The sequence below is a fragment of the Diceros bicornis genome, chromosome 6 (genome assembly GCF_020826845.1).
Source record: "Diceros bicornis minor isolate mBicDic1 chromosome 6, mDicBic1.mat.cur, whole genome shotgun sequence".
Taxonomy (NCBI): Eukaryota; Metazoa; Chordata; class Mammalia; order Perissodactyla; family Rhinocerotidae; genus Diceros; species Diceros bicornis.
This window is the reverse complement of record NC_080745.1, coordinates 10,669,996-10,685,899: the sequence shown is the minus strand read 5'-3', so window position 1 is coordinate 10,685,899 and position 15,904 is coordinate 10,669,996. Positions and strand designations below refer to the sequence as shown.

Here is a 15,904-nt window from a genome sequence, read left to right as displayed (position 1 = left end):
TGTTGGTCCGATTTCCCTTTCCTACCCCTTAATGACATCTGGAACAGTTCCTAGAGCTTTCCAGTAGCTTTCAGTTATTAACAAGTCCAGTCCAATTTACTGCTGTTTAAAATTTTAATCTTTAATCTTACAAGCATCTCCTTTCTCCCCAAACTCAGGCTTGGCCAAGGTCCAAGAAAGTTCAACCAGAGAAGGGGTGTGGCCTGATCTATAGGGGGAGGGGGATGGTGGAGAACAGAATAAACAGTCAACATCTGAGCACTTTTGTAGTCTTCTGTGGTTGTCGCCACTTCCCTAGCTAACACTGACTATACTGTCTGTATCACAGACAGCCAAATGATGGCTCTTCTTCTGGGGACAAGCCGGAGCCCTTTGGTGACTGAAGGGTGAGGGGCTCTTACTCACGGCACGTTTCCTTATCTAAAGATCCGCTTCAGCTCAACCTCTTCTAACTACTTTTGCTTCGCCCTCCAGAAGAGCCAGCCCTGGCAAGATGGCTGCAGCCTGGTTACCTTCTGCCTTATTCACTTGAACTAACATAAATTCAAAACAAATACAGGCCACTCCACTGCCAACCCCTCTCTCCATACTGCGATTTCTCTCCAATTTTCTTTATCACTTGCTCAAATAGGCACAGACAAACCAATCAGCCACATAATGACTATCACCTAGGTCATGAGATGTTCCACCTCACTAAAAAGTGAGTTAACCTTCAGGACTGGTTCTCTTAGACCTCCCCACACTAAGCTTCTAAGGGAAGGCCATCCCAAGGGAGGAAGAAGGGGGCAAAACTATAGCACTACCCTGTTGGCAAACTAGCCACTGCAGTGACTACTGTGCACAATTACCCTCCTCTCCATCTTCTGATGGGTGTCTGTCACATCTTCATAAACCTTGGAAAGGATTCAGGCCACTAAGTGCTTGGAGCTTTCTTTAGAATGTGGAGTCCTTGATTTCACTTTACACTTAACTCTGAGGTCCTAGTTCCCACTCTGAGATAACTAGGAAAAGTCTGATCTACTTACTTTTTAGTCTTACTTTTTTGACCTTGGTGAGACAACTAACCCTCATTAGCCCCAGATCCTTGACATACAGAACAGAAAAGGCAAGCAAATCGATGTCAATTTGCCGGTACTGTTGGCATAAAGTACTTGGCAAATTCAAATGCTAATATTAATAATATGAACAAAAATAACATACTTATGTATTCAAAAAGGGTCCCTGAGAGCAGATTTCAAGGACTCTATTTCAGCCATTCAAATTTGCTTTTTAAGATAAAACTGACCTTGGGGCCGGCCCGGTGGTGCAAGCGGTTAAGTGCGCGCGCTCCACTGCAGCAGCCTGGGGTTCACCGGTTCGGATCCCGGTCACGCACCGATGCACTGTTTCTCAAGCCACGTTGTGGCGGCGTCCCATATAAAGTGGAGGAAGGTGGGCACTGATGTAAGCCCAGGGCCAGTCTTCCTCGGCGAAAAAAAAAAAAAAAAAAAAGAGGCGGATTGGCAGATGTTAGCACAGGGCCAACCTTCCTCACAAAAAAAAAAAAAGGTAAAACTGACCTCAACTTACTTCTCTCACACAAATATTCATCTTCACTATCATCTACTAAGCATTACTATGAGGAAAGAACAGTGTTCGGTGCTTAACTGCAAGTCCTTCATTTAGTCTTCACAGTTAACCCTGTGAGAGGACTGTTCTCACCCTCATTTCACATATGAGGAAATAACTTAGAAAGATTAACTACTGTGGGGCAAGGTCACAAATCTGGTAAACAGAGAGTAGGAAGGTACAGAATACAATAAATCTACAGGTAGACAACTAAACATATAAATATGTCAAGTTTTAATGAACTTTTTTAGTTATTTGTAATCCAGATAAAGGGAAAGTCACTGTAATCAGATTAATATTTCTTTATTCTTTTAAGAAACTAGCACCTTCTTTGTATGAAGAGTTTACTTACTTAGCCTTAACTGAATGACCTTTTTTATTGTTTCTTCTCAATGATGTGACCAGTGGAACCAGTCACAAACTATCCTCTATGCAAACTGATAAGATGTTAAGAAAGAACAGGAAACAATGAATAACTTTAGGAAGAACAAAGGCTTAATCAACACAATGAGATGCCAGCCACTTGATTAACAGACAGCATTATTATTGTCAATGTCAGTTTAGGTGTGGCGCCCACTTTTCCTTTCTTCTCCTCTCTAGTGATAAGAGGAAATCTTCCCTGGTTTCAAAACTCTGGGGAGGGGATTTCTGACAATTGAGTTCTGATAGGCTTTGCTTCTAGGCAGATAAAAGAGGTCAGAAAAAAGACCTATTCTCAAATGCTTTCAGCTCAAAATAATTTTTATGCCACAGTGGCATATTCTAGACCCCTTCACCATCAACACATTCAAATATCTGAACATTTACTTTGTACAAAGTACTGAATTAGTACTGTTGACAAAACAAAATATTTTAGGACAAAAGTCAGCTACCAAGGAGCTTATAAAATAAGTTGAGAGTATAAGAATAAGTTGAGAGTATAAGACAACTTACATTTTTAAATTTTTTTTTTTTTGTGAGGAAGACCAGCCCTGAGCTAACATCCGATACCAATCCTCCCCTTTTTTGCTGAGGAAGACTGGCCCTGGGCTAACATCCGTGCCCACCTTCCTCCACTTTATATGGGATGCCACCACAGCATGGCTTAACAAGTGGTGCGTCAGTGCGCACCCGGGATCCGAACTGGTGAACCCAGGGCCGCCGCAGCAGAGTGCGTGCACTTAACTGCTTGCGCCACCTGGGCCGGCCCCAAATTTTTTTGTTTTTTAATACTCTTACAACAGCAAAGGAATTTTTACGTATCATGAACAAAAATTAAAAATAAATGACAAAAAAAATAAATGACAAATAAAAAAACAAATGTAACATGCCAAAGAGTTAATATCTATACCCCAAAAAAGAGTTCTTACAAATGAGTAAGAAAAAAATAAACAGATTAGAAAAAAGGACAGAGAAATGCAAAGAGCCAACATACATATAAAACCCTGCTCAACCCTACTCATAATCAAAGAACAACAGATTAAAACTATAGTGCTGTTTCTTCAGCTGGCGAACTGGCAAAGATTAAAATAAACTGATCTTTTATGTGTTTGGGGGAAACATACTCAAACACTGTTGCTTGGAATGTGAATTGTTACGAAGATTTTGCAGAGCAGTTTGGCACTATATCAGATCTGCATGGCTTCTCTTACAGTAAAGGCACTTTTAAGAATTCATCCTATAGGGCCGGCCCCTTGGCTTAGCAGGTTAAGTGCGCAAGCTCCGCTACTGGCGGCCCGGGTTCAGATCCCGGGCGCGCACCGACACACCGCTTCTCCGGCCATGCTGAGGCCGCGGCCCGCATACAGCAACTAGAAGGATGTGCAACTATGACATACAACTATCTACTGTGGCTTTGGGGGGATAAAATAAATAAATAAATAAAAATTATTAAAAAAAAAAAAAAGAATTCGTCCTATAAAATAAAAATAGACTCACAGGATATGTACAAGCACCACAGCATTGTTTGTAATGCAAAAAAACCAACTGGGAAACAATCTAACATTCATCAATTGGGGACTGGTAAAATTAAGGTATATTTATAAAACAGAGTACTACTTGGCTACTAAAAAGAATGAGGAACTCACATTTACTGACATAAAAAGAATCCTCCTATGTATTCAGTGAAAACAAAGTTAAAAAAAAAAAGGATGCACATTATCACCTCATTTTTGGAAAGAGGGAGAAGGAAAGAGAAAGACAATGAAGAAGAAAGATTAAACTTCTCTCTACACTTTAACAGTAGTAATCTGTGCTGGGGGGTAGGATTACAGAAGATTCACTTTCTACTTCACATCTGTATTGTCTAAAGTTTCAACTGCAAATACGTGTAACTTCTGTAAACAGAAGACATGAGGGTTCTATGGTAATATACGGTTAGGGAAACTATATTGGAATTTGACCATATTAAAAGCTGAAAAGCCTTGCAGTGAAGAAATCTAACATATTAGTAGATGGTACAAGAAACACCAAAATACTGCTTTCAAATAATGATGCAGAAAAGCTAACCTTCAGGCTTGGACCACTGAAGAAGGCTTCATAGAACAGATAAGATTTGCGCTCGATTTTGAAGCATTTTGATAAGCAAATAATAGGGGAAAGAAAACTCAAAGGCAGCACTGTCCAATATAATGCATAATTTAAAATGTTTTAGGGGCCGGCCCAGTGGCGCAAGCGGTTAAGTGAGCGCACTCAGCTGCTGCGGCCCGGGGTTCGCCGGTTCGGATCCCAGGCACGTACTGACGCACCCCTTGGCAAGCCATACTGTGGAGCGTCCCATGTAAAGTGGAGGAAGATGGACACTGATGTTAGCCCAGGGCCAGTCTTCCTCAGTAAAAAAAGAGGAGGATTGGCAGATATTAGCACAGGGCTGATCTTCCTCACAAAAAAGAAAAATAAATAAATAAAATTTTTTAGCCGCCACATTAAAAAAGTAAAAAGAATCAGGTGAAATTAATTTTAATAATATACTTAACCAAAAATATTCAAAACAGTATCATTTCAACATGTAATCAATATTTTTAAAGCACAATGAGATATTTTACATTATTTTTTTGGTACTATCTTCAATATTTGGTGCATAATTCAGACTAGCCACATTTCAAATGTTCAACAGCCACATGTAGTATTGGCTTCTGCAGTGGACAGTATAGGTTTAAGGATTCTGAACCCAAACCGAGAATTGGATATTTAGGTGACTTAGGCTAATAAAAGACTAGTAGGAAGTGAACGAGGTAGAAAAAGCAGACAAGGCTGGAGCAGAAGGCCAGTATGAGTAATTTGAATTTTATTTTGTAAGCAAATAAGAAACCAGAGAAAAATATTTAACAAGTAAGGATGATGACTAAAGGACTATTTTAGGAAGACTAACTTGTTTTTCTTTACTCAGATACACATATAAATTCAATATGTTTTTTCCCAACATCTATATTTCATGGAAGATTACCGGAGATATAAAAAATAACTCGCCATCAAGCAACTGTACTTTGTTGATTTGGCATATATTTAAGATCCTTCTGGATAGTTACCATTGAAATATTTTTATTTCACGACATGTTAAAATGATTTTTTGAAAAATATATGTTTTAAGAACTTCATCAAAATTTAACAGCCTTTACTTTAATACTTCCTATCAGGTGCTCCTTTTAGCCAGGAATCTAAAATATTCTTAATCAAATACAAATTTAAGACACCCAAGGGGCCGGCCCAGTGGCATAGTGGTTAAGTTCGCATGCTCCCTTTCAGTGGCCTGGAATTCGTGGGTTCGGATCCCGGTGTGGACCTACACACCACTCATCAAGCCATGCTGTGGCAGCATCCCACATACAAAATAGAGGAAGGTGGGCACAGATGTTAGCCCAGGGCCAATCTTCCTCAAGCAAAAAGAGGAAGATTGGTAACACATGTTAGCTCAGGGCCAATCTTCCTCACAAAAAAATTTAATTTTTTAAGAAAAGACACTCAAGATCTTATGCTCCTGAAATATATTACAAAAACACTTTAATTGTTTATAAGAAAACCACCTACAGACTTCCACATACATAAAACAGTATCACAACCATGTAAAGCTCCTCCAGATTTGTTAACTTCAAAATTGAGAGCCTACACACACAACATTTCAGATAATTTACTGAAAGGCTAAAGAAAAAAAATTAATGCTCAAAAAAGGAGATAAGAAAGCAGGGCATGGAAGAACATCACTGGTCATAAGCCACTCCCTTTTTACTTACAATGACTGCCAAGGCAGGAAGAGTGAGTTTTCAGCCAAAAGTCAGAAATCCAGTGATGCTATCAGGATCAAAAGCATTACATGACCTGCAATTTCAGCAAATCACTGCTCTGCATTAAAGTCATGGAATTTTGTGGGTTTTTTCCAGCAGAAAATGATCTTAAAATTCACCAAGTCCGTTTCACTTTTTTTTTTTTTTTTGGTGAGGAAGATTAGCCCTGAACTAACATCTCTTGCCAATCCTCCTCTTTTTGCTGAAGAAGATTGGCCCTGGGTTGACATCCATGCCCATCTTCCTCTACTTTATATGTGGGACGCTGCCACAGCATGGCTTGGTAAGCGATGCATATGTCTGCGCCTGGGATCCAAACCTGCAAACCCTGGGCCACCGAAGCAGAGCGCACGAACTTGACCACTACGCCATCAGGAGAGCCCCCCCCGTTTCACTTTTTAAGATAAGGAAACGGAGATCCAACAAACACACACACAGATATGGAGAAGAGATTGGTGGTTACCAGAGGAGAGGAGGTGGAGGGAGGGCAAAATAGGTAACGGGCATTTGTACAGTGATGGAAGGAAACTAGACATTTGGTGGTGAACACAATGTAATTTACACAGAAGTCTAATTATGACTAACTATGATGCACACCTGAAATCTATATAATGTTATAAACCAATGTTACCTCAATAAAAAAAAGGAAATTATAAAAAGTTCAAAGCCGAAACTTAAGTGTTCTGCTGCTTCTTTACAATTTTTCATATTTCCAAAATTATCCACAATAGATGCACTGCTTTTGTAATTTCAAAAAAGAAGCAAAAAACGTTTGCTTTAAAAAGTACTGAATACTTCCAGAAATATTCTCCCTCTCCTTCCTGGTCTAAGATCTCGTTCTGTAGACCGCTTTCTCAGTAGAGCCTTCCAAAGCACCTACACCTTAAAGAGAGCAGGTTCCCTTCTTACACTCTTATAAGCTCCCTGTATTTTCCTCTTGTAGATCTTAATATAACTATCATTAGATAATTATTCATGCAATTATTTAACGTCTATCTTCTTTATCTAAGTCTTAAACTGGTGTTTCCCAGGGCTGGTCTGGGCTCTCTGCTATATATACCAGGAGTTCCTGATATGAGGTCCAAAACATAACCATGAAATTATACACAAAATTGTTATATTTGTGTATTTTTCTTCAGATACTCAAAAATGACCTTAAAAAGATTAAAAACCAAAAGTTAGTGGATTTATGTTGTTCACCTGTCCAGATCCATCCTCTTTGGGGAAACAAACACTTCCCTATCTCACATGATTCCAGGAAGACTATCAGTCCCACTGTTTAACTGGCTCCCTGACTGCTCCAGTGGGCACGTAAGCCAGCACCGGCCAACAATGGTAAGTACCCAAGACTCCATGTAGACCCAGTAAGAATCTCTCCATGAGACAGAAACTATGCACCCAGGAAAGAGGTGCCCTTTTCCCCTCTTAAATCCACAGCAGTAAGGCCCATATAAGCCTGGAGTTGCCAATGGTCCTCCTCCGCCAGATGAAAGTACTCGCCTGAAAATGAGGTCGAAAAAGTGGAGGGCAGAGAAGACAGGACCCCCCCCATTACATCATCTGAACACTCAGATCCAGCAATGCCTATTTCCAGTCTTTTCAAAAACTTGAGGGGGGGAGCCTTCTTCCTCTTTAAGCTAATTTGAGTTGGGTTTGTCACTTGCAAGCAGAAGTCACTTGAGAGAGCCACCCAACTCCCATTGTTGGAATACACAACCTATATAGTAATCACTCCCACATGTCTATATCTAGCCCAAACCTCTGTCAAACTCCAGACACACACATGCAAATCCCAAGTGGAAATCCCTACTTGGTTGTTTCAGAGACATCTCAAACTCCATATGATCAAAACTAAAATATTTTCCTCCACAAATCAGCTCTCCCTCTACATTTTTCATCTCAATCAACAACACACATCTACCCTACCAGGTTTCCAAGCTAGAAATGGATGGAACAAGATGAAACAGCCTCCCTACAAGTCTCTTCAGTCTTCCTTTCTTCAAACTGATTCTCCACTATGTAACTAATCTCCCTAAACTACATATCTGATTATTTTACCCCGACATTTGGCATACCCCCATCCTCCTTCTTAAATCAACAGGCAATTACTACAGCTAGAGCAATAGCGAAGCTCCTCTGTTTCAGATGTCACTAGTGGTGTAACAACTGTACACCATATGAAAACAAGCTTCAACAGAAACATAAAGGTATAAAAGAGTAACAATGTCCACAATATAAGAGTAGCTCAGATCTACCTGTTTTTAATAAAAGATACTCAAGAATAATTTCCTTACCTGTTCAATGTCTATTCATTAGTTCCATACTGAACTGCCTGGATGAACTTGGTTTAGGGACCCACTGAGGCCTCCATGAGATGGATTCCACTGATTATCTCACCTCCTTAAGCCTCTACTCTAACTAGGCTCTCTTCAAAAACACTACTGGGCTGGGCCGGCCCCGTGGCTGAGCGGTTAAGGGAGCGCGCTCCGCTACTGGCGGCCTGGGTTCGGATCCCGGGCGCGCACCAACGCACCGCTTCTCTGGCCATGCTGAGGCCGCGTCCCACATACAGCAACTAGAAGGATGTGCAGCTATGACATACAACTATCTACTGGGGCTTTGGGGGAAAAAAATAAATTACATAAAAATTAAAAAAAAAAAAACACTACTGGGGATCTCTGAGCACATCACTTTGTTTTTATTTTCTAAGAATAGCCTTTAAAATACTGGTTATAAAAATTGATACACATTATGATTTAGTAAAATATCCAAACATTTACAATTATTTTTGTATTTACTTTTTTAAAAACTAAATATATGATGATTGTTGATGATGTTTAAATACTAAATATTGTCTTTAAAATAACCCATACAATTGGCTAACACATCTCTCCCACAATCCCCACCTTACACAGTCCATGCCATTTTGTGAAAATTACTGGCTCTTCGAGAACCTGTGAGTTCAGAAAATGAGCAAAAGAAATGAAGGGGAAAAAATATGAAAGTTGGGAGTCAAAGTGCCTCACAAACAGACTGGCATATTTAGTTGTGGGAGACCCAATCCAACAATAAATATTTCTCTATACTGCCTGAAACATTTTACTAGTTAAACAGGTTTAACAAGCATCCTCTCTTAAAAAATAACTTTTCATAGTAACAGTAGAGCTATAAGTCACTCTCACTTAAGTGGGTTTAAATTCTTCTTCCCAACATCTACACTAAAGGAATAGGAGTTTTGATTAGTGACAGAAACCCTATTTATCAGTTCTAAGGCACATACTTTTCATATTTTAGCATCTCTAAAATTAGGGTGCATCTTACAATCAATGGCATCTCAAAATTAACTAGAAGCATATTTCTTTATAAGTGGTCTATAAAATTATGCTACATCTTATAGTAATCAAAACAGCATGGTACTGGTACAAAAACAGACACACAGATCAATGGAACAGAATTGAAAGCCCAGAAATAAAACCACACATATACGGACAGCTAATTTTCGACAAAGGTGCTAAGAACATGCAATGGAGAAAGGAAAGTCTCTTCAATAAATGGTGTTGGGAAAACTGGACAGCCACATGCAAAAGAATGAAAGTGGACCATGTGCTATCGCCATTCACAAAAATTAACTCAAAATGGATCAAAGACCTGAAGGTGAGACCTGAAACTATAAAACTCATAGAAGAAAATATAGGCAACACACTATTTGACATTGGTTTTAAAGGAATCTTTTCGGATGACACGCCTACCCAGACTAGGGAAACTAAAGAAAAAATAAACAAGTGGGACTTTATCAGATTAAAGAGCTTTTATAAGACAAATGAAACCAGAATCAAGATGAACAAACAACCAACCAGCTGGGAGAGAATATTTGCAAAACATACATCTGACAAAGGGTTGATCTCCATAATATATAAAGAACTCACACAATTGAACAACAAAAAAACAAACAACCCGATCAAAAAATGGGCAGAGGAAATGAACAGACACTTCTCCAAGGAAGATATACAGATGGCCAATAGGCACATGAAAAGATGCTCAACATCACTAATCATCAGGGAAATGCAAATCAAAACAACACTAAGATACCACCTCACGCCCGTTAGAATGGCTATAATCACCAAGACAAAAAACAACAAGTGTTGGAGAGGATGTGGAGAAACAGGAACCCTCATACACAGCTGGTGGGAATGCAAATTGGTGCAGCCTCTATGGAAAACGGTATGGAGATTCCTCAAAGAATTAAAAATAGAGATGCCCTATGATCCAGCCATCCCACTACTGGGAATCTATCCAACGCACCTGAAATCAACAATCCAAAGAGGCTTATGCACCCCTATGTTCATTGCAGCATTATTCACCATAGCCAAGAAGTGGAAGCAACCTAAGTGTCCCTCGACTGACGATTGGATTAAGAAAATGTGGTATATATATACAATGGAATACTACTCAGCCATAAAAAAAGACAAAATCGTCCCATTTGCAACAACATGGATGGGCCTGGAGCGTATTATGTTAAGTGAAATAAGCCAGAAAGAGAAAGACAAACACTGTATGATCTCACTCATATGTGGAATATAAACCAACACATGGACAGAGAAAACTGGACTGTGGTTACCCGGGCAGTGGGGGTGGGGGGTGGGCACAAGGGGTGAAGGGAGTCATATATGGGGTGATGGACAAACAAAAATGTACAACCCAAAATTTCACAATGTTAGAAACCATTAAAACATCAATAACAAAAAAAAATTAAAAAAAAAAAAAAGAAAAGAAAATTATGCTACATCTTATAACTGACGTAATTCAATGCAACTCAACATTTAATCTCATAAGCATTAAAAGTCGGACTGACCTGGTCGATAGGGACTTTGAGGTATTAAAAAGGCATTCTAAAAGCATAAACCCTAATAGAAGGTGGAAGAGGGAAGAAATAAAGTCTCTCTAGTCCAAAATTTAGCCTGAGAGGGAAGCCACTTTCCCTTCTCTCCATGGCTCCCTGCTCCCAAGATACAAAAGTCAGATCAGTACTACTGGAACTGATGTCCAGCCACTGCTACGTTAGACAGGGGCCTTTCACCACTTATTCATTTTATGCAACAAAGTCAATTACAGACCCAGGCTGCTGTCTAGTCTCAGACCTAATATTTGTATAAAAACCGCTATAGAAGACCAAATGACTCATAGAACTGCACACTTAACATGTGTGCATATAAATATGTTGAAGTATATAAATTACATATACTTACATATAAATTATACTTCAACAAAGTTGATTTTTAAAAAAGACAAACGTGGGGCCGGCTCGGTGGAGCAAGCAGTTAAGTGCGCACACTCCACTGTGGTGGGCCAGGGTTCGCAGGTTCGGACCCCGGGCGCGCACCAACGCATCGCTTGTTAAGCCATGCTGTGGCGGCGTCCCATATAAAGTAGAAGATGGTCACGGATGTTAGCCCAGGGCCAGTCTTCCTCAGCAAAAAAGGGGAGGATTGGCAACAGATGTTAGTTTAGGGCTGATCTTCCTCACAAAAAAAAAAAAAAAAAAAAGACAAACAAGTAAGTGCAATAAGAAATATTAGATAAAAAAACTTCAGTGAGCCTTAAAAAAATCCCTTCAGAAGGAATTCCATCCAGAAGAAGAAAACGGGGAAGATCAGAAAGACACGGAATTTGAAATGGGGCTTGAAGACCAGGTAGGACTTGGCCATATGACAGCTGGCCATATTTGCAGTCCAGGTAGAGGGAACTGTATAAGCAACAGCAGGAGCGGGGGGAAAAGAACATCTGCAGGAAGCAAAAATAGTGGGAGAGAAGAATAAGGTAAATCTGAGGCAAATCTCATAGAAAGGACTTCAATTAATAGAAGACACTGGAAACTTCTGAGTAGAGAAGTGACAAGAACTGGGCTGCAAATTAACTTAGTCAAAAAAAAAATTTGTTTTAGAAAGAAAAAAATAAAAAGGGCTTGAGATGGAGTAAGTGGCTATAACAAAAAGAAAGATTAATTTGGGCAGAAATGCATAAGGTAACCTGGATAACGGTAAAGGCAAGAACATAACATTAGTCCAGGTAGGATGAGAATCTGAAACAGCTAGCAAAAAAAAAAAGAAAAGATTGACAAGGAAAATTTATCAAATATACATACAATATACAATAGTGTATTATATATAAAAATGTATATCAAATAAAAGAAGTTAAAAAAGAAAAAGAACTATGTGAAATCCAAATAACACTAGATTTGAAATCAATAAATAAATTCCCGGAAAAAATATTAAACACTAAAATTCACACAAGAAATAGAAAACCTACACAGACCAAGAGCTATTAAATAAACTGAAATGTCATTCGAAGTTCTCTCCAGAAAAAAAATCTAAGCCTGAACGGTCTTATAGGTGAGGTCCGCCAAACTCTCAAGTAAAAGATAAGCCCAGTCTAAACAGCTCCTGAAAAGAGAAAAACAAGGAAAGCTGTCCAACTCATTTTATGAGTCTATTATAACCTTGATACTAACGTATTAAGAATTGTACCAGAGTTAGCAGGGATAGAGAGAAGAGTGACAATACCATCAAAGTAGAATCAACGGATGTCAGCTACAGGCAAAATGTGACTGAATGGAGAAAGGTCTGGGTTTGGTATGACATCAACAGAAATAAGGAACACCAGGGAAACATGTCCCGTAAGGAAGAGGAGTTCACTTTGAACCAGAACCACCAGGTAGAGATATACACAAAGTAGTTGAAAAAACAAGCATTCGGGTGCAGGAGAGAAATAAAGAATAGAGATTTGAGAATACTCAGACAGAAGGGTCTGAATAATAATATCAATGGACTAGAGACATACAGAAAAGTGATCTGAAGAGTGAAACTTGGAGAACACTTAAATTAAGTGGGAAGAAAGAAGAACAGAAAGCAGAAAAGGGACAAAGAGGTACAAAGTCAGTATAATGTCACAGAAGTCCTCTTTTACCTAGTTAATTCTTACTCATCCTTCAGAATTGTCCCAGGTTCCAACGTCACATTTTTAAGAAGGCCTCAGATTCTCCCGGCACCACTAGCACCAGGTCAGGTTCACATTTTAAGCTCTCAGAATACTCTGTACTTTAATTATAATCACAATTATATTTAATTACAGAATTCATTCTTCAAAATGTCTCTCCCACTAGACTTTAAGCTCCATGAGGGCAAGGGCCGTATCTGTGGTCACATCCTACTGCCTTGCACGGTGTGTTAAAATGTAGTAAGCATTCATTGACAGAAATGGATAGATGAACGAAAACCAAGGAAAGGCATTTCTGGGGCCGGCCCCACGGCGTAGTGGTTAAGTCCCACACGCTCCACTTTGGTGGCCCAGGGTTGTGGGTTCGGATCCCAGGCACGGACCTACACCACTCGTCAGCCACACTGTGGCAGCAATGCACGTACAAAACAGAGGAAGCTTGGCACAGATGTTAGCTCAGGAACAATCTTCCTCAAGAAAAAAAAAAAAGGAAAGGCATTTCAAAGAGAGGTCGATGTTACATGCTACAGAAAGCTCAGGTAGACTTAGAAAGGGGGCTTAAATGTGTTGATTAGGTCATAGGTGACCTTCATGAAGGTGAAATCCAGATAACAAGGGGTTAAGAAGTGAATGGATGGCCAGGAAGTAAAGGCAGGTAAGTAGATTACTGGTGGCAATATCAAGAGATTATGAAGGCCGGAACTTTAATTTTACTTCAATTTGGTCTATTTTACAATTTTTTTTTAACGAACATGTGTTCTTTTTATAAAGACAAAACTGGTTCTTTTTAATGTTGATATGATTTGAAAAGGAAAAGCAGCAACAAAACAGCTTGAGGGAGTAGCGGACTCAAGGGAAGGTTTTTGTAGACTGCAGGAAATCTTAAGCACATTTGTTCTTTAAGAACCCTAAGACAAAAGAGAGGATAACTTATACTCCATTAAGTAGGCAAGAAGAGAAAAATAAAATGAGGTGTTAACCAGCAAAAAGGACAAAAAATATTCCTCCACTGAGATGGAAGGAAAGAAGCAAATGATAGAAGGAATCCACTAAGTTCCGGAAGGAGCTCCCCCTGGAAGCCCCTGTCTTTTCATTAAAGGGTGGAGAAGTAAAGAAAGTAGAAGTTTGCAATGAGCTCCACGGAGAATGTCAAGAGGAAAAAACCAAAACAGGAGTAGAATACTGGTTCTTTTAAAAATGCATTCTAAATTTCAATCAGCCTTGTGTAAACCCATATCTAGCTCAGAACGGCCTGTATTTTGGCTGTAAGTTTAAATAAATAATTCTGGTTGACAAACTTTATTCCAACCACTGAAAACAGTGATAAGCATTAAGTTACATTCTACTTTAATTCGGACTTGAACTCCTCTCACAAGTTAATACAATCAAGGAGTTGTTTGCAACTCAAGCAACGAAATAGCGATCATTTCAAGTAAGAGTGACTGAAAAGTGCTCCTCAGCATAGAAGTGTTTGCAGAAAGAGGTTTTTTTTAAAAAAAAATTCATCGTATGCCTCACTTTAACAGCTTCTGAATAGTAGGGAAAATCCTCGGTTCAAATCCCAGGTCACTTAGACAAGTTATTTAACCTCTTTGCGTCTCGGCTTCCTCGTCTAAAAGACGAGGAATCCAACAACCAGGGTTCTCATAAGGATTACATGACGTAACACAGGTGAACGTGCCAAGTTCGTACTAGGCACTCAGAGCAGTTTGCTCACCGTTCAAAAGAGAAAACCTGCAGCACTTTGACCAAATTAAAACATCCGCGAGCATGAAAGAGCACAAGTCACAAAACGCCAGACCCTAAAACAGAGCACATTTTTTCTCCCCTGACGCAAGCTACATTTTTTCCTTGCCAAACCTTTCCACTAGGAGTCTGGAAGGAGAAAAAATGGGTTACACTCAATCCAGCAGAAAGTTTTCAGACACTGAAGTGCAGAATCACAACAGACATGGCAGCGGAGGCAGCGCAGGACAACAGGTGAACCTCCGAGAACCTGGCACCCTCCCGCGGGCCAGTTTTGAGGGGGGGCTTGCAACTCCTCCCGGCTCTACCGCCCCACGAAAGACTTTCTCTTTTTTTTGCAGAAGCGTACACAGACAAATCACAAATATCAACATCGCCGCTCCTGGGCCAGGGAGGTGAGCGCCTTTCCCATTTAAGGCTTCGAGAAGCGTCCTTGAAGGCGGCTTTCGCCCACACCGCCTCCCCGAACTCGGCCTGAAAGCCGGGATGGGAACAAAAGAGGGGCCGGGCGGCGGGGACGCTGCGGGGGGCAGCCAGGGCCCGACGTCGGGCGGCCCGGGGCCGGGGTCTCCGCGGGGCCCAGTCGGCCGCGGCCTGACACCGAGGGGCGGCGGGGACCCCGCGGGAGAACGGGTCGGCCGCCCCCGCTCGGGCCTCCCGCGCACGCCCGGCTCCCTCCGAAACTTCGCCCCGACCCGCGCCGGCCTCCCCGCCGTGGCGGCCTCGCCGCGCGCTCACACGCACTCTCTGACGAGCCAACTCACCCGGACCCCGGGGAACTCATGCTCCAGCCCTCGACACGGAGCGGGGTGGGCGCGGCGAGCCGCCGGGGCGCGCAGGGGCCCGGCTCGGCCTCCGCCCTCGGCGTGCAGCGGCCCCGGCCCGGTCGCCCCTCGCGCGGCCGTGCGATCCTCGTCTCGCGCGGACGGACGCGCCGGAGCCCAAGCCTTCCTGCCCGCCCTTCTCCTCCTCCTCCTCCCTCCGCCCTCCTCCCTCCTCCCTCCTCCCTCCGCCCTCCTCCTCCTCCCTCCGCCCTCCTCCTCCTCCCTCCGCCCTCCTCCTCCCTCCCTCCTCCCTCGCGAAGCGCCAGCAGGCGGATTCCAATCTCGGCAGCCGCCGCCGCCGCCTCTCGCACGGGGGGGCGGCGCGGGCCGGGGTCTGGAGGAGGGGCGTGCCTCCGCGAGACTCGGCGCCGCGCGCGCGCACTAGCAGAGCGCCGGCCCGCCCCACCCCGCCCCGCCCCGGACGCGAAAGGAGCCGAGTGCGCGGCGGAAGCGCCCGAAGGGTCTGCGGGGCCC

At 41.8% G+C, this 15,904-nt stretch overlaps 1 protein-coding gene across 4 annotated transcripts in view; it reads right to left on the bottom strand.

Annotated features, from left to right (window-relative positions):
• Nucleotides 1-15,529, bottom strand: part of BMPR1A (bone morphogenetic protein receptor type 1A) — a 153,345-nt gene extending 137,816 nt beyond the window's left edge. For all 4 annotated transcript variants that reach the window (XM_058542822.1, XM_058542824.1, XM_058542823.1 and 1 more), the window contains exon 1: nt 15,371-15,529. The gene's annotated coding sequence lies outside the window, so the exon portion shown is untranslated. The remainder of the gene's footprint in view (nt 1-15,370) is intronic.
• Between the last annotated feature and the right edge of the window lie 375 nt (nt 15,530-15,904).